This window comes from Sturnira hondurensis, unplaced genomic scaffold (genome assembly GCF_014824575.4).
Source record: "Sturnira hondurensis isolate 20B ecotype Veracruz unplaced genomic scaffold, ASM1482457v3 Scaffold0004068, whole genome shotgun sequence".
NCBI classification, from domain to species: domain Eukaryota; kingdom Metazoa; phylum Chordata; class Mammalia; order Chiroptera; family Phyllostomidae; genus Sturnira; species Sturnira hondurensis.
The window spans coordinates 77,980-90,951 of NW_028076699.1; the positions used below are offsets into that span (position 1 = coordinate 77,980).

General features: G+C 38.0%; 1 long non-coding RNA gene across 2 annotated transcripts; it reads right to left on the reverse strand.

Moving 5' to 3' along the window:
* Window positions 1-687: 687 nt before the first annotated feature.
* LOC118984932 (uncharacterized) lies at window positions 688-11,081 on the reverse strand. Of its 2 annotated transcripts, XR_005066017.1 has the most exons (4): window positions 10,347-11,081; window positions 6,655-6,746; window positions 4,370-4,572; window positions 688-2,006 (listed from the first exon to the last, which is right to left on the reverse strand). It is a non-coding gene; the product is annotated as an uncharacterized LOC118984932 (long non-coding RNA). The 2 variants fall into 2 exon arrangements; XR_005066016.1 differs by lacking the exon at window positions 10,347-11,081 and having other exon boundaries at window positions 6,655-7,325.
* Between the last annotated feature and the right edge of the window lie 1,891 nt (window positions 11,082-12,972).

Below are 12,972 nucleotides of genomic sequence, written 5' to 3' on the forward strand. Positions count from 1 at the left end.
CTTTACAATTTGCTCCTAAAATTTAGAATTCTGCCTGCTCTGTGAAGCATTTCCTTAACTGTCCTAAGACAGAAAAAAATGGCTACATTTAATGTGATGCTTCTCTACCTTTCTCCAGCTTCTGATATTTGCCCATTTTATGGTTTGGTTTTTTTACATTTGTTTTCTTTTACAGTGTGACATGTTTGTTGTATTTCTCTCTTACCATTTTATGAGTGCCTTCAGATCAGGACTTGTCCTTTGCGTTTATATTTATTCATTCAGCACATAGTACATGGACAATAAAGGTTCTCACTGGCCAGCTGGAATTACATATTTGATTGTTATAAGTATACTACATTAATGGCTCCTAAAATAGCCAGGTCTGTTTGACTTGCCTGTGCAACACTCAGCATCCATTTCCCAAAATGAAACTAGGTCACATCTGGGACACATGAACAGTTTTAAGTTCCATCTGAAACACAAAACTAGTAAGTGCATATATCCAATATAATCGAGTTGACCATGCCAAAAAATTATAAAGGATTAAAACTTCATTGTTGCACTTTTGGTCTCTGCTATTTTACTTCATTTACTAATATTTACAGCAATAGAATGATTTACACATGTTGAAAATCAAAACAGGATGAAAATGGCAAAAAGAAAAGCAAAACATTTTACTTGTATGAGTTTTTTATGAGCTCCCCCTACGCTGTGGTTGTTTTATATAAGATCTGTCCGTTTGACTTTGGACACAACTTATCCACAATGGATCTAAGACAACTCTCCTCTTCCGTAAAATCGTATGTCAAGAAGGAAAAAAACCAACAAAATCTCCTCCAGCAAAGACAGTCTGAGGAAGAGCATCTCTCCTGACCACAGTAACAAGTAGGATACTTATAAAAGGAGCATGTGGAATGATCTGACTTTCGTGGTTTCTAGGAACAACAACAGAATTTGCTGAATGCCCACGAACCTTGAATTGTGCCTATGAACACAATTCGCAATAATATACTTTGCGGGCTCTAGTTATTTTCTCTGTTGTTTAAGTCATTCATAAAGTTGATTCTTTTTTGTGAAAAGGAGGCCAAATAATTCACTTCTGATAGCACATTATTTGGAAATTCTTAATCATTCCACAATGGTTAGGCAGGAGAGAATACTAGTCATTCTATTAATGACTATTGATGCATATGTTATGCCTGCTTATCTCCACCCTACACCCAGGCCTAAAGTGGCACAAAGAAAAAGCTGTTTGCTGCACCATTTCTCTATGAGTTTTATTCAAACCTAGAACAATATTTTACATCTTTATAAATGATAGGATTTTGTTGTCTTTCAGGCTACATGAGCTGATTAATACTGATTTGCCCTCTCACTTTTGTTTAAATTTCATATTGGAGAAAGAGTCATCTGATGAAAAGAATTTGGTCCCATGTCTCAGATTGTTGTGAAATCTGCTCTCACTTATCCTGTCTCATACCCCATACTTTAGATTTATTTGCTTTTATTGAATATCTATTGTCAAGAGTATCTGGCTCTGTGGATGGCCTTTTTCACCCCCAAAATGGGACTCTACTTCCTTCCTTTTTCACCTTGTTATAAATATTCATTGTATCACTCAGGGCCCTGGCCAGAAAAAGAGTACATGCTCACAATGGATTTTGATGAGAATTAATGAGGGAACTATTTACAGGAGTATGAATCAGGATGAGGAAACCAAAAAATGATCCTGAGGCATCTAGAGATAGCAACATTAAGAAGCTTTTACTCCCAAAGGAGCAAGGTGAGGCAGTAGTCTTGGAGCTTGGTGAGAACTGGCATCAGGGAAGGCAATTGCCCACTGGGAGCTGTAGTCACAAAAGAAACAGCTTCCCCTAGACTCTTGGCATTGACACAGTGGAGAGAGGTTCTTTCTTGCTGGCAAAACTGAACAGGAAGCCAAAGGCAAAGGGAGCCTGGTGATGCAGTTTGTAGGGTCATCCTTCTGGGGCCTGGAGCAGGACAGAGAAGTTAGGGGGATGGATCTAGATGAATAAAGATCATGTTCACTTTGTAATTTAACTCAGAACAATCCACAAAGCAGTATTATTATCCCAATTTTACAAATGAAGACTCTGAGATAGTCAAATTTTAATTGCTCAAAATTACATTGCTACCAAATAGCAAACCTAGGATTTAAATTCATGTCTTCTCATTCCATTTCTAGTCTTTCACATCAAAATGTCTTCCACTTTATTTATATGGCCCGCTTTACATTTTTGGTAATGTGAACTTTGTAAGTGATCCCAACTTATGTTTGAAATTTGACTATTACGAATTTCAGAATTAGATGTTAAGCCCCTTTAGCTTAGGATGCAGGATTTTATGGTTTGTATTTCTCAGGAACCTTACCTTACTATTTGACCTCACTTTCCTTTTGCCTAGATTTCTTTATATTTTTATATTTTCTTCCATGTCTCTTTTGAAGAGGTAAAGGATAAACAAATGAACAGTGAGTAACTGGTAACTTAGGGCCTGTGCTTAATCAGCCTTTTCCCTGATACGAAGTCATGACTGTCACTGTAAGAGTGTAGGGACTGCTAACCCCTCACCTTCACCCTCAAACACACACATCCACGGTCTTTGCTGTAGAGTTCATTTTACCACTTCAACGAAGTGCCCCTAGAGGATGCTACCAATCAGTATTGGCAGGAGAGTTGAAGCGTATTTGCTATGCTTGGTATACTATGACCAGTAAATTAACTGGTGATACTGGAGGGTCTTTAATATGGAAATGCCCTATGGAGATAGTGGCTTCCATGTTTAACAGCAGACATCCTGAGAGCCTTTTACTCAAGCTCCTTGTACGTAATGAACACCATTAGAGTCTGACTGTTTCCCATACTCCGAGTACTTTAGTAAAAGCAAATAAGCAATATGTGAATGTACTTCCTCTCCAAATAATTAATTTTCCTGCTCCAGACTCAAATATGTGGCATTATTCCAAGGATATCTTAATGGTTATTTTTTAAAAGTACTGTGCTATTTGTTTTTATTATCCCAGATAAAGGCCTATTTGGCTTTATTAGGAGCATTAGCTCCACTAAAGCTGTCAGATCACAATTCCATTATCTAACATCCTGAAGCTGCTCTGCAACATCATTTAGGAGAGAGTGGAATTCATTTAAGCAATCAAGACTTGGATTCCATTCAAGACCATTTAGTGAAAGTTCCCAAAGGATTACTATGGAGAAGACTTGCCCATAGGTTATAATGGCATGGAACAGTATAATGATCAAAATATTATACTGTTGACAATAGGAGTTTCTTTAAGTTCTGTCCTTATAGATTCTTTTTTCACATATATTATTATATAGGCCTAAAATAAAGCTTTAACAAGTTTCCTTTTGCACATATCTATATATATGTAAATGTATAAAGAAAAAAGAGATTGATTCTATGGGAAACTATTCAAACTTTCTCAATCAGTATCATTTATATCTTCTTTAATTGTTCACCTTCTACTCTGTCATTTGAAACTTAGGAATGTTGGCTTGTGAGCTTTAATAATGAGGAATGCCTATTTCTTTACTCAGGCTGATGGCCTGAGCACTTTTTCTTCCCCAAGTCAAGTTTATGAGACTTCAGTATTGACACAATGAGGTCAGTTCTCCTTAAGAAACATTCTATTATTTGAGATGTTTGAGGATTAAAATTAAGAACATGATCAGGATTCTGACCCCTTTTAACATAGTGTCATCTATGATGTTGTTCTTTCCCGTGTTCTTTCCATACCTCCAATGGCCAAAAATGAACAATGAACACTTTGACGATATTTTGACATTTCAAAAATTGTTTTCCTGTGTATTATCTCATTATATTTTCATAGCATCCTGTGGATCTCATGATTCAAGCTTTACCAATGAAGATATGAATGTCTGGCATTCCGCAGCAGACAAGCTCTGGGACTGGGGGTGGTGGGGTTGGGCAGCTGACCCAGTGGTGCTCAAGTCACTGGTGTTCATTGTTCACTAGTGATTCAGAAATTTTGTTGTTTGTCTCTATGTGTTCATCATAATACCAGACATTGTAAGTATTATATAGATACACAGACCATCTCAGAACATGTTTTCTATGCTCCAGGAGTAACTTAAAGGCAGTAAATAAGTTCCTCCTACGTCTAGGCCTTCCCCAGCGCTGTTTTCTTTGCCTAGAAGATTCTTCCTAACTTTTCTGAATTACCCCTCACTTCTTTAAACTCCATGAAGGGAGAATGAGTATAGTCACTACTGCATTCCCTTCATTAGCACAGCGCTTTGTACATGGTAACTGCTCCATCTGTATTTGTTGCTTGATTGTTTGAATTTGGCATTATCTCGTTGTCTCTTGCTTCCCCTGCGATAATTACAGTTTCTTAGAGTCCTTTTGCAATCATGATTCACACCTCCCTTGCTCTTGGAGTCCTTATGGCTATTTGTGCTTCTGACTTTGAAATAAACTCAAAAGTAGGTGCTACAGGTGGTCTCTCCCTGTGACAATTTGTATTGAAATTCTGCCTGGGCCCACTGTCAATTCAAAACAGGAAGAGTTGATTGGAGACAACACTAGGAACTAAACATAAAGCCTGATAGAATGTACCAGTTTAATTAAAAAATTCACAAATTTTTTACTTTTCTGCTAGGAATAATAGAATCATAAATTATATCCTGTTCCTAAGTCCAGATTTTCAGCTTCACTGTTGACAGTCAGCATATAATATCTGTGACAAACTTAGAATAAAATTACTGCTTTCAAAGTGAGTAAAACATAAATTTAAAACATTTAATAGGAGGAAATATCATAACTCTTTTAAAATACTCTGATATTACATAGATATAAGAAATAATATGTAAGTATTTAGCCCTATGAAATTTTGTCATTGTTGTCATCATTATCATCATAATCCTCTATTCAAAGATCTTTATATTCCTGGCATGAACATAGGGTCTAGCAGATAGTGTATATTTAGCAAATGCTTCTGAAATGAATGAATACATGTACCTATGACTGACACGTGACAAGAACTTCATGGTGTACAAAGTGAACAGTTTTCAGCCATTATTCTAACTGAACCTCGTAACAATACAGTGAGCTGGGCAGAGCACTGATTGCTAACTCTATCTTAAAAATTAAAAAAAAAAAAAGAGCAACCTGTAGGGATTAACTGTTTTGTCCAAGTTCACACATAACTAATATGTGAGAGAATTCCCATTCAAACTCAAGACTTGTGACTTCCAGTCTTGACCCTATTCTGCCTTGACCTTCAAACTTAAATTTATGTATAGTCTGAGTAGGGACAGAGAATTCCTTAACATGTTAATTGGTATTCAATATATGTTTAAATATCAGAATGAAATTGTTCTAGGTTTTTAAAATTAGAGCATCATTAATCTAAAAAACATAGACATCATTAAAACAAATTTAGGACCTGAAAATAAATGAACACATTGTCTTAGGACTAAAATGAGAGGAAATTGCAGGGTGTGTGGGATAAAAATAACCATGCTGTTAGAGAACTGTCAGCATCTCTTAGTCTGAAGGAGTGAATAATTATCACAAGAGGAAAAGGAAAATAAACCATAATTAAGCTATGGTGGTAATAGTGTTCCTCTAGGGATAATTATTTGTCTTCATTGCATTCTAACAGTACTACTCTATAGATGATATAGAACCTTCCATTTTTATTTTTAGAGTTACATTTGGTCCATTAATTTTTAAGCCTATGCTTTTAATAAAATGTTTTCTTAATCTGCTTTAAGCCTAGTCAACCTTTAGATTTTAAATAAAACACTATTAACATTTTTAAACAACCACTAACTCATTATTCAACAAAAATAAAAACAACAGACCATTGTTAATTCATTTGGCCCAACAATCAATAAACATCTAATAAGTCTGCAGTAATTAGAGCTGTTCAGAGAAACAGAACCACTTGGGAACTCCGTGTTACTGAAATCCTCCAGCTGAGGCTGGTAGTCATGCCAAAGAGAAAATTCCGGTATTGATTTATAGGATAGGCTTCATTATTTCTTTGTTAATTTTTAAAAAATTTGTAGCTGTCCTAATTTCAAAAAAGGTTCAATTTTCTTATAGTAAAAGTACACGTATAATAAAATAAATAATCCTAGTATTCACTAAGGGTAACCAATTTATGAAAGAGAAATATTTTACCAAGAATTCACAGCTGAGGAAAATATAATTGAGTATAAAATGTAGTCCTGAGCTTCTTAGAAACAGAAGAAAAGAGGAAAACATTATTTTTAATATTTACTAGAGCCTGGAGTTCTGCAAGGCATTGGATAGATGCCTGGTCCTAGAAAAGACTTGGACTGAAATAAATAATGTGTATGAGACTATAGGTCACAATAGAAGTGTGTAAGTGTCCCTCTTATGAGTTCGTTTTATAAGTATGGCCTTGCTGACAGCCAAAAAACAAGAAAGATAAGACTGCAGCCCAAGTGTAAAGCTTTCTGGAGATGATTGCCAGCAGAAAAAAGCTTATATAGGGGGTGGGGTGGGAGAGCTAAGAAGTTGGGGAGGTTCCAACTTCACATGCCCTGCATTTCTGTGTCAAGTAGGATTGCCCCTCCCCTCTCTATTTAAAACCCTTCAGTATCAAGCCATTGCATCCATGACAAAATCTGAAATTTTTACCATGGTTTCAAGGCCCTTTGTGATCCAGCCTCTGCCCATCTGCAGCCCTCATTTCCCCTGGATCACTCTGCTGCCAGCGGGATGGACCACTTCTAATTATTCAAATACATTGAGCTCTTTTTACTCTGGCCTTCTTCAAATGCTGCTCCTTCTACCTGAAACTCTGTCTCCCTGTCCCTTCACCTGGCTAATTCCTATTCAATCAATAGATTTTGGCTTACAGATTCTTGCTGCAGAGAAGACCACCCTGACCTGACCTCCACCTCACACTGCTTGTATTAAGGCACACCTATAATTCCATCATAGAATATGGCACTTTTCTTCATGGCATTTATGACAACCTATTTGTATTCTTATTTACTTAAAGTCTTCTTATGGTATACATGTGTGTTAGTACGAAACACGCATGAATTCTCTGGCATTGAGCACTGAGAGGCCTTGGTTTCTAATCCAATTGTCCAATAAAGGAACCAAGGCTCCTTGGAGAATGACTTATTCTAAAGCTGAGGCAGGAAATACATATGATGTTACCTGAAGCATCTTGCAGTGACAGAAAACAAAGAGATGCTTTTAAATATGGTGACATGTGAAAAGGACATTGTGTTAAACTGAAATAGGTCCCAGTAGCCAAAACGGGGATAATTTGAGGAACAAAATAAATAATGATAGTACTGGATTATAACCTAAAGAATAAAATAAACACCTACAACTCTATACTGCTATAAATGATTGAATAAACTAGAAAATAATTGGAAGAAAGGGACAAATATTACCTAACAGAAGAATTACAAGTGATAATGAGTTGCTCCCCACTCCAGGAGGTAAAGCTTAATTCCTCTCTCCTTGAGTGTGGGTGAGACTTAGTCATTCACTTCTAAGTAGTAGAATGTGAAAACATAAGAAAAATAGTAACTTTACAGTCAAGAAATCTGAAATAAACTACATTAACTAATGATTGAGGCTAATATCACCAGTGATAAATTGTGTGTATTTATAGCATGTGTCCCTGATATGATGTGATGAGAAGGGCCCTTGACCTTTATATGATTCATCCCCAAATTCCCTAACTCCAGTCTATTCTGAGAAAACATCAGGTAATCCCAGATTGAGGATTTCCTACAAAACACCTACCCAGTAATTTTCAAGAGTGTCAAAGTCATTTTAAAAAAAGGATGACAGATGATAGCTAGTCAGCTAGAGGGTGCAGGGATTGAGCAAAAAGGAAAAAGGACTCATGGACATGAACAACAGTGTGGTGATCACTAGGGGGAGGAGGACTAGGGGGACTAAATGGTAATGGAAAAATACGATAGAGATTAATTTTTTTTTAAAAAAAAGGAATTCTGAGATGCTGTCAGAGGCAGGAGAAGATGAGGGAGACATGATGACTAAAGGCAGTATCCTGAAGGGGATCCTGGACCAAAAACATTAGTGGGGAAAACTGGTGAAGTCCATTAAAGTCTGTAGTTCAGTTAATAGTATTGTACCAGTGTTAATTGCTTAGTGATGATAAATGTGCTAAGGCTGTGGAAGATAATGTTAGGGGAAGCAAGAGGAAATGCATGTGGAAACTACCTGTACTGTTTCCAACTCTTCTGTAAATTCTGTAAAACTACAATTATTTCAAAATGAGAAATTAGAAATATTTTCTCCCCCTAAACTATACCTCCATTAGCAGGGATCATCTCTGTAGTGGTCACTATTGTACGTCCATTTCTAACAGGGGTGTGTGCTGGACAACACTTTGGGCTGGCTGCATGTTTGGTTCCTGGCTCTGCTACTTATGAACTATGTTACCAGCAAGTTTCTTAAGCGCTGCATGTCTCAGCGTTCTGATTTATAAAAAGGGTTGTGACACAGCTTAATATGTGTAAAACACATGCAACAGTGCAAAGTTAGCTATTATCAATATAATTCCCATTTAATATGTTACTGTTAAATGAGAGAATGAATGACACAAGATTTTTTGCTAAATGTGATTGTGATTCAAATAAAGTCAAAGAGAGAATGTTTGGAGAAGAGGTTCAGGGTACAGAGTAGTAGGAATGAATGGGAACTCCCTAAGGCACAGTAAATGGAGTGGCATAAGGATCTCAAAGTGTAAGGCTAAATTCTGGTCATGAAGCAGAGAGCAATACTGATACAGAGTGTGTCTAAGGGCCCATACTTTGATTGGTAGTGAAGGTGACAAAGAAGAGTGCTTAGCTTCTCCAGGGAGTTTGTCCTCAGGCAGGTTTTCCACTCTTCCCTGCTCTGCTCTTTGTTTGCAGTGGCTGACCCCTGCAAGCTGCCTTTCTCAGCCACCTACTTCATCTGGTTTCCAGCTGAATATGGCTAATGGGAGGCCGGGTGGGAGATTGGAGGGTGGGAGGAGGGAGAAGCCAGCAGTTTTCATCCTTCTCTTCTGTCTTGGGCAGCAGCGCCAGCAGCAGCTCCATCTCTCCATGAACAGTCCTGCCAGGCTCTTAGTTTCTGCCCAGGGACCAGTAACACCACTTCTTCCTGTCCCTCCAGTCAAGGGTCTTAGTGGCCTCATTCTGTAGTTATTCTTTGGATTGCCTCACTGTCCTCTATTTGACTCTCCATTCCTGCATTGCCTGTGTAACATCTTCCCAACTTGGGAATCCCTGGTATGGATGCTCAAGTGGCCTCTATTTCCTGGTTAGATTTTGACACAAACAAAAGGCATGGTGACATTCCCTGTTTTTCAGACTGATTATAACTCTGGGGACAGGTTTTCCAGTGCTACCATAGGCAGAGAAATTGGTTGTTTTCCTAAGTATTTGTTATATAGCAGTGTGCTGGGAACAATCCTGGGTTTCAGGGTACTGGGTAATTTAAAAGGAGGAGTCTGTTTAGGATTATTCAGGTACCACTCTCTTCTGGACTGGTTTGAAAAAAATCTGATGGGAGAAGGAAGTTTCAGAATCCCAGTGATACAACAGCCAGTCCCAGTGATGGACCCACTAGGGGTTATCTGGGCTAAAGAGCATGCCCTGCTCAGAAGTATGCCCCAGTATTAGAGCCAGAGCAGTGGTGTCCATACCATTCCAGCCCTTTAAATACATTTACTGGCTTACTCATTTTAGAACTTCATACAAAAAAGTGCTATTGTCATAAGCATTTTGTCTCCAACATTCATTTAGACTGCCTTTCCCTTGAGTCCTTGCTCTCTGTCTTCCTCAGTTGGGCTCCATATCTCACATCCATGTCTCACCTAGCCCTTGTGAATAACAACTAACTTGGCCTGCTATCCTACCCTTGACCTTGGTATCTCTTCCAGAACATCATTTTGGCATTTGTCTCCCACCTACTCACAGAGTGATGGGCTCTACTTCCATACCCTTACTTTAGACCTCACCATGGCCTTTCATTTATTTAATTTTACTCTTCAAAATAGAAAACCAAATGAAAGACAAGTTGGGAGAGTTGATGATGAGATAGCAGCATAGTCAGGTGAGTGTAAAGGAAAGAGGGATATAGGCAAAAAGTTAGCCAGGAAGCTGTTGGATGTAATTAGAACCTAAGTTCAGAGGGAGGAAGAGGTGACGATGTATGGGAAACCCAAGAGATTCCTTTCAAAGGGGATAATAATAGTAATGATATTTTCTTATAAAGATACTTTCACTTACAGAGCACCTAAGTCACTCCTTTTAACCTCAATCAGATGGTTATGTAAACAACCTGTCTACCTGAAGGACAGTAGCAGTGAAAAGTATGTTTTCTCTAGTGACGGGGCTTTGGCTTTTCCACAGTTTCCACCAGCTCCCCCCTCAATCCTTTGACCTAGACAGTTGACATTTTCTCACTCTTATAGTAAGGACTTAAACAGGAGTTTTCCGACAAGTCTGCTATTTCATCCTTTCCACCATATACAGTCCCCTAAGTAATCCCCATATAGAAATTCTAGGTAATCTACTGAAAGAAGCAGTCTGTGCCTACCAAATATTGATCGCTGCACTTAAAACATGCACGTCACTTTGCAGTACTACCACTAGCTAATGATCATATCCAACCCATAGTCTTCGGTTGCCCTTTCACGTAAAATGCAGTCCTGGGGTGCCCAACCTTTTGGCATCTCTGGGCCACACTGGAAGAAGAATTGTCTTGGGCCACCCATTAAATACACAAACACTAACAAAAACTGACGAGCAAAATAAAGGTTTCAAGTACATTTGCAATTTTGTGTTAGGCCACATTCATAGCCATCCTGGGCTGCGTGCAGCCCTCAGGCTGCGGGGTGGACACTCCTGCTTCTTGACCTCGTGTAAAAATAACCCTGGCAGTGGCCACTTCCCTAGAGGTGGCTCCCTGATGAAGAATAATGAAAACGTCTGTCACCACAGGCTGATACTAAGAGGTTATCTGCTCAGCCTAGATGGCGGCCTACTTTTACCTAAGAATCATGAAGAAAATATCTCTAAAGTGTGACACTATGAAGAGTATGAATTTTGCTTTCATGCAGATTTAGTTTGAGTCCTGGCTTCACTATTTACTGGCTCCATGACTGTTGCTAATTTACTTAACTTCTTGGGGCTTCAATTTATTCCTCGATAAAAATGAGGACAATAGTACGCCTATTATAGTGTTTTTTAAAGATTAAATAAGTAATAAATAAAATCTGATCTGGCATGTTTGCACTTAGCGGCTTGTCATTGTTGGTGATGGTGTCAAGTGTGTTTCCTGAAGGGTATTCTCTCACTCTCCTTCCACAGAGCCCCCTCCCTGACACGCAGGAGGCGGTAGCCATAGTTAGATTGCAATGGTTCTTAATGCAAACTGCACTCTAGAATTACTCAGGGTTTTCAAACACACTGAAGTCAGGCCACGTCCCAGAACAGAATCTCTGGAGATGGAACCCCAGCTCACCAGGTAATTCTAATACACATCTGGGAGTGAGAATCACTGGGTTAGAGGAACCATGGATCTGAAGTTGGATGGGATGGTGGTTCTAGTGTTATTTTAATATGACCCAAAAGTCTATGATAGTATTTATCCAATGTAAGCTGCTATTTATTATTAGTTATTGGTATCGGTACATGGAATGTCATTGTCGAAAATGAGAGTTGTGAGTAAAGTATGGTATGAGAAATAATTTTAACACACAAAGTTAGGGTTTTATACAGATGCAAAAAGGGTTTGGGGAGAAAAAAATAAGGAAAGGCTTAAAATGGTAACACATTCTTATCTTATTCTACACTTACCATCATAAAAGTTTTTTTAACCACTTCCTTACCAACTCAATCACCTTAATAACAAAGTCAAGATTGTATTTATTTCCTGTAGATTTTATGAGCTCCCAGAAGTTTCCTGGTAAGTCTCTGTACTAAAAAGAGCAGGTGATATCAAGGCCAAATGCATGTTCCTGACATAAATAGCAGGAAGTCTATAAAGTATTTGTTGTAAGGGCAGGATTGAAGCATATGGTTGAGTACATATAAGCACAATATGTTCTCCAGCACTACATAACACCTGTGTAGAACAGCTAAGCCATATGTTTTGGAATTGATACTTTAAAAATTACTATGTAGATGTGAAAGAGGAGAATGCACACTTGCACAAAAAATAAGCACATGTTTGCTATTAACATAATTCAACTGTGGTTTCTTCAAATCCTGTTTAATTGTAACTCGTTTTTATCTTCTGGTGCATGCCAAAACTTCTTTTAAAACCACTAAAGTATACTAAACCCCAAATCTTAGAAGCATGTTATCAAAAGGATGGTATTAAAAATTTCTATATGATAGTGGAATTTAAATCCACTCCACTTTAATGCAAGACATGCCATTTCGTGTTAGTAATGTGACATGTCACAAAATGGCTAATGTTAAATACATTTTCTTTTGGTATTTGCTTGGTCTCAAGGAGAGCAGTTTTACTCTTCTTTAGCCAAAGTCTCACCAATATGTTAAAGTTGTCCGTGCTGTATGTGCGCATGTGCGTATGTGTGTATGTGCATATGTGTGGTTCAGGGTTAAAGGGTGCACTGGGAGGGAAGGTGGGAATGGGACACCCTCAGGCTGCTGTGTGTGACCAGGGACTTTTCCGTCTGTCATGTCTAATAGGAGGAGGACTTTGCAGTTAGAAAAAATGGAAATGCTTAATTTAAAACAAAATCACAAGGAAATGAAGGATTGTATTATTAGTTAAGATTTGCCACCTGCTATCCCAATGGCTTGATCTTGGGTGCTTCTAAAGCTCTAATTTAATTTCGCTGAAAGGACAATTTAATTTAATTTAAAGACTACTTATAATGTATTTCTAAATACAGGTCTCCTCTGAACCTATTTTTAGTGTCTAGTTTAGACATGTATAATT